Source organism: Hirundo rustica, chromosome 18 (genome assembly GCF_015227805.2).
Source record: "Hirundo rustica isolate bHirRus1 chromosome 18, bHirRus1.pri.v3, whole genome shotgun sequence".
In the NCBI taxonomy this organism is placed as follows: Eukaryota; Metazoa; Chordata; class Aves; order Passeriformes; family Hirundinidae; genus Hirundo; species Hirundo rustica.
Window position 1 is genome coordinate 10798987 of NC_053467.1, and position 6373 is coordinate 10805359.

Below are 6373 nucleotides of genomic sequence, written 5' to 3' on the forward strand. Positions count from 1 at the left end.
TCCTGGAAAAACCTCAACAGCCACAGGCAGCAAGGTCATTATTCAATGGAATAATTGCTCCAAGCAGGGAATGTCCTCTCCTGGGAATGTCCTTTCCTTGGGGAATGTCCTCCTTGAGGGAATGTCCTCTCCTGGGAGGCTTTCATAACCCCTGCCAGCACAAAAACAAAAGCACGGGAATGTTTTCCCTGTTTTCTGCCAAAAAAAATAAAAAACAAACCAAAACAGCTCCTTCAGCAAACAAACCCCATCCCTGCAACATCAGGAATTCCCACCAGGAATTCCCACCAGGAATCCTGGAAAAACCTCAACAGCCACAACCAGCAAGTTCATTATTCAATGGAATAATTGCTCCAAGCAGGGAATGTCCTCTCCTTGGGAATGTCCTCTCTTGGGAATGGCCTCTCCTTGAGGGGAATGGCCAATCCTTGGGGAATGGCCAATCCTTGGGGAATGGCCTCTCCTGGAGGGGAATGGCCTCTCCTGGAGGGGAATGGCCAATCCTTGGGGAATGGCCTCTCCTTGGGGAATGGCCTCTCCTAGGGGGAATGGCCTCTCCTGGAGGGGAATGGCCTCTCCTGGAGGGGAATGGCCTCTCCTGGAGGGGAATGGCCTCTCCTGGAGGGGAATGGCCTCTCCTGGGGGGAATGGCCAATCCTTGGGGAATGGCCAATCCTTGGGGGGAATGGCCAATCCTTGGGGGGAATGGCCAATCCTTGGGGAATGGCCTCTCCTGGGGGGAATGGCCTCTCCTTGGGGAATGGCCAATCCTTGGGGGGAATGGCCTCTCCTGGGGGGAATGGCCTCTCCTGGGGGGAATGCCCAATCCTTGGGGAATGGCCAATCCTTGGGGAATGGCCTCTCTTGGGAATGGCCAATCCTTGGGGAATGGCCTCTCCTGGGGGAATGGCCTCTCCTGGAGGGGAATGGCCTCTCCTGGAGGGGAATGGCCTCTCCTGGAGGGGAATGGCCTCTCCTGGAGGGGAATGGCCTCTCCTGGAGGGGAATGGCCTCTCCTGGAGGGGAATGGCCTCTCCTGGAGGGGAATGGCCTCTCCTGGAGGGGAATGGCCTCTCCTGGAGGGGAATGGCCTCTCCTGGGGGGAATGGCCAATCCTTGGGGAATGGCCAATCCTTGGGGGGAATGGCCAATCCTTGGGGGGAATGGCCAATCCTTGGGGAATGGCCTCTCCTGGGGGGAATGGCCTCTCCTTGGGGAATGGCCAATCCTTGGGGGGAATGGCCTCTCCTGGGGGGAATGGCCTCTCCTGGGGGGAATGGCCTCTCCTGGAGGGGAATGGCCAATCCTTGGGGGGAATGGCCAATCCTTGGGGAATGGCCTCTCCTGGAGGGGAATGGCCTCTCCTGGGGGAATGTCCAATCCTTGGGGGAATGGCCTCTCCTGGGGGAATGGCCAATCCTTGGGGAACGCCGTCCCCAGGGATGCGGGAGGATCACCCAGGGCGGCCCCTGCCGCTCCCTGGGCGCAGGCAGCTCCGGCTGTGGGCTGAGTCAGAGCTTTCCCGGCGATGTTTGGGGATGTTTTGACATCCCCAGGTGACAGGAGCTCTCCCCGCCGTGCTGCTCCCCCTGACACTCTAATGGCGGGTTTGCTTTCCACCCTGCAGGAATCAACGTGGGCTCGTGCTTCCAGATCAAAGAACAGCGGGGGGAGCACCCGGATAAACAGGGATTGGAGTGGGAGGGAGGGGATGGAGGGGACCCCTCTCTGCTCTTCCTTCTGGGAAACCTCTCCTCCCTCACAGCTCTGAGCCGGGCCCAACCAGAAACGAAACCTCAGTCAGCAAAGGCTGAGCCAGGAGGAGGGAAAAGCCCACAGAACACCAGGAGCCTTCCCAGCAGTTCCTGCTCCAGGGGGAAATTCCTGCTCCAGGCTCAGGATGGAGAAGGGAACGATGGAGAGGGGTCTACCCAGAGCAGGAGCTCGTGGAATGGAGGATTCAGCCAGGTTTTCTCAGCCCCTGCTCTTTTCCTGAGGGTTTTTTTTCCACCCCATCCCACCGAACTGCTCCAGATCCCATAAACCCGAGCAGGGTGGGAGGGAATTTATTTCACCCCGGCTCAGAATCGAGGAGCTCTGCAGCTCCAGCTCTGGGGCTTCCCAAACAATGTTTTTTATGAAATGCTTGATGCATAATGAGAGAGGATTCTAATTAAAAGCAGCTGACAAATTGCACTGCGGCAGTAAATAAAGCTTTCACTTCCATTAATAAAATGAAGCGCTTCGGTAGAAATTAGGATAATTAGGATTTTTGTGAGGGCTTCTGGCAAATAATTCTGACCTATCCAGCCACCCCTGGATTTCAGGCTCTAAACCTCTGCACAGGGGCAGGGCAGGGCTGGGAAGCAGCCAGGTTTTCCATGGATATCCCACAGAAATTGGGGGTTTGGGGTCTTTCAGAGGATCCCACGGCTGGGTTTGGTGGTCACCAGGGATTTTTTCATGGCTGAAATTCCACCTGGCACAGGAGACAGGGCTGAATCCCTCGTGGATCTATAACCTCTGGGTCGGGGTTGATTGATAAATTAATAAAACCCCTGCCCAGGTAACTCTGGTTCACCCAGAGACGGAAGGGAAGGATGTTTCCCAACGCAAAGTTTTGCCACATTCCCCAAAAAAAAACCCCAAATATCTTCTCTTCCTTCACGCAGCCAGATCCCTCCTTCCTCCTGGAGCCTGTGCAAAAGGGCTCCACAAAACCAAACAAACACGAGGGCTGCTGTTTATTTTGCCCTGAGCAAAGGAAATCCAAGCAAAGCAGGAACGCAGGGGCCAGGCTGGCAGCCCCCAGCTCCATCCTCCTCCAGGAGGGAAAGGCTCCAGCTCCAGCCCCACAAAGCAGAAAATCCACCGGCCCCGGGCTGAAAAGCTTCCACCTAGCAATGAGGATGTGCAGCTAATTAACTTCCTTATTTGTGGCTGGCCGCACAGGAAAAAGCACATTAAAACGGGAACGTGAGCCGGGCACGTCCCGCAGGAGCCTGGCAGATCGCATCAGAGGAACGAGCAGCAGCCAGCGCCGGGATAATGAACCCATCACACCCCGCAAGGCAGGAGCAGCTTCCCAGCTCCGGAGGAGGGAGCAGGGAGCCTCCGGCTGGCAGGGAATCCCAAAATCCCAGAATCGCTGAGGTTGGAAAAGCTCTCCATCCAAGCTGTGCCCGATCCCCACCTTGTCCCCAGCCCAGGGATGGAAACTCCAACCCCTTCCAACGCCTGACACCATTTCCAGGAAGAAATCCCTCCTCGAATGCAGCTATTTACCAGGAATCACGGCCTCTCTCCCAGAAAAAAAAAAAAAAAATTAAAATAAAATAAAAAAGAGGCTTCCCACAGTCTAATCCAGCTGTGGGGCTCAACCCTGAGGGGAAAAAAAAAATTCCCAATTTTAAACAATGTGCAGCAACACCTCGACAGTGCTTCCTCCTCCTCCTGGAGCCTCATCCACGCACAGCTCCCAGCTTCCCCTCCCAAAAAGGCACTTGTGTGGATTTAGAAGGCAAAAGCTTCCTCCTGAAGGCGCTTCCTGAGCCAGACAGCCTCGCTGGGCAGGAGAGGATCCTCCTGCTCATCCAGCTCTCGCAGCCTTCCCAAGGGATTTTTTGCCCAGAATTCACCGTGCAAACAACATCCAGTCCCAAACCGTGCTCCCAACGAGGCTCCGAGCCACGAACCGCACGTCCAGAGAAGGGCAGGAACGCTTTTCCTGCGACAGAATTCTCCAAGGAATCCTGCTGGGAGGGGGCCAAGGGGATGCAGCCCCCACCAGGAGCATCCTCCCTCTGCTCAGGGAAATGTGCAGAGTTACTCCCCAGGCAGGGGTGGGACACAAACCCCGGAGCACAGGGAGGGAATTTCGGCTCTGCTGGCTCCGTGGTGGGATGAGGGCTCGGCACTGGCCCCCGTGGAACAAACACCAGCCCCAGGAAAAGCTTTTAAAAGGCACTTTAGCTGCTGTTTGTTTAAGTCCAAGGAATGCTCTGCCCATCACGTGCAGCTTTATTGATTTCCTCTGTACTCAGGAGCAAAAAAAACCAACAAACCACCAAACCTGTACTCAGCAGACAAGGGGAAAATAAAATAAATAAATCAAATCCAATGGAGATGGTATTTCCAGGCTGGAATTACAGCCCTGGCTCTCCCCATCATCTTTTACACCCCAGCTATCGGCAGGCTCCTGGTTAGAGCTGAGTAACGGCCCAGCAGCTCCTGTCCTGGATTATTCATTAACTCCTGCTGCTTCTGCAGCCTCTGCCCTCCTCTCCCTGCTCCCAAGGGGATCCAGCACCCCTTCCCAGTGCCCCTTCCCAGAGCCAGCACCCTTCCCAGTGTCCATTCCCAATGCCTGTGTCCATATCCCAGTGCCCCCTGTCCATTCCCAGTGTCCATTCCCAATGCCTGTGTCCATATCCCAGTGCCCCCTGTCCATTCCCAGTGTCCATTCCCAATGCCTGTGTCCATATCCCAGTGCCCCCTGTCCATTCCCAGTGTCCATTCCCAGTGCCCCTGTCCCTTCCCAGTGTCCATTCCCAATGCCTGTGTCCATATCCCTTTCCCAGTGTCCATTCCCAGAGCCAGCATCCTTCCCCATGTCCCTGTCCCTTCCCAGCGTCCATTCCCAGTGCCCCTGTCCCTTCCCAGTGTCCATTCCTAGTTCCCAGTGCCCTTCCCAGTGCCAGTTCCCCTTCCCTTTGCCCATTCCCACTCCCAGTGCCAGCATCCATTCCCAGTGTCCCCATCCCTTCCCAGTGTCCATTCCCAGTGCCCCTGTCCATTCCCAATGTCCCTGTCCATTCCCAGTGCCCCTGTCCATTCCCAATGTCCCTGTCCATTCCCAGTGCCCAGTCCCAGTGCCCATTCCCAGTTCCCCTTCCCCGTGCCAGTGTTCGCCCCCAGTTCCCGCTCCCAGCTCCCAGCAGGGGAGGGATGGAAGTTGCCCTTCCCAGTGCAGACAGATGTTCCCCAGCAAAACCAGAAGCCTGGAGGGAGAGGAGATGAGGCTCATTAAGCCTCATTATCCCATTTAGTAACGATGGCAGCAGAGCCCGGCACAGGGGCGGGAGCAGCAGGAGCTGAGGTGGGGCTGGGGGGTTTGCAAATCCCACCAGGAGCCGCTGGATTCCTCCCTCTCCCTGCTCCTGTCCCAGTCCCAGCAGGGAATTCCTGCCTGCTCCGAGGTCCAAGGCTGTGGTGCAGAAAAAGCAGGAGCCAGGGAGCTGCTGGGAGCCACAGCTGCTCCCCAAAGCGCCCCCAGACCCGCGTGGGCTCGGGAATAATCCAACAGCCACCCTCAGAATTCCACAGGGCAGCTCCTGGGGATTCAGCAGCTCTGGGACACAGGCAGCAGGCAGAGAATGAGAAAATCACCGAGGAAGGAGGGAAGAGCTCTCTGAGGGCACCCAGTGCCACCAGGCCACCTCCCTGAGTGCCACCAGGCCACCTCCCCGAGTGCCACCAGGCCACCTCCCCGAGTGCCACCAGGCCGCCTCCCTGAGTGCCACCAGGCCGCCTCCCTGAGTGCCACCAGGCCACCTCCCCGAGTGCCACCAGGCCACATCCCTGAGTGCCACCAGGCCACGTCCCCGAGTGCCACCAGGCCGCCTCCCCGAGTGCCACCAGGCCGCCTCCCCGAGTGCCACCAGGCCGCCTCCCCGAGTGCCACCTGCACACAGCTCTGAAGCCCTGCAGGGACGGGGACTCCACCCTGCAGTTCTTCCAATTTCCACCTGCACGCGAAAATCCAGCAGCAGAAGCAGCCAGGGATCGCCTGAACAGCACAGCCAGGGCTGGAGGAACCCTCGGGACCCTTGTGGGGCTGCCCCAGGAAGGGCAAGAAGCGCATCAGGAACCCAACGAAACCCCAAACTCCCAACAAACCCCAAAGGCAGCGGAGCTGCATGACAGATTTGAGGGATGAGAATAATAACACTTAATTCCAGCGTTCTTACGCCTTTCAGCAGACCCAAAATAGCTCCTGAGCCATCAGGGACCTGCTGCACTGAGGGTTTTTTTTTTTTAAGGAAGCTTTCCCTCAGAGGCTGTGGGTCTTGGCAGTGAAGACAAGGAGCCTCAACCCTTTTTAGGAAAGGCTCACACAGCCCCAGCAGCTGCCCCTCGGCATCCAAAACCCCCTCAGGCACCAGCTGAAAGCCTCCTTTAAAGAGAAATGAAGGGGTTAAACCGAAGGCTCGGTGCCAGGAGATTTGGCAAAACCCATTTTCCAAAACCCCTGGGATCTGTTTGCGCCCCGGTCTCGAGCCCAGGGCTTGCCAACCCCCACCAGCATCACCCTGCTCTGGGCTGGAGGATGAACAAACACCTTAAAGGCTCAGCCCGGGGGGAAAAGGCAGGG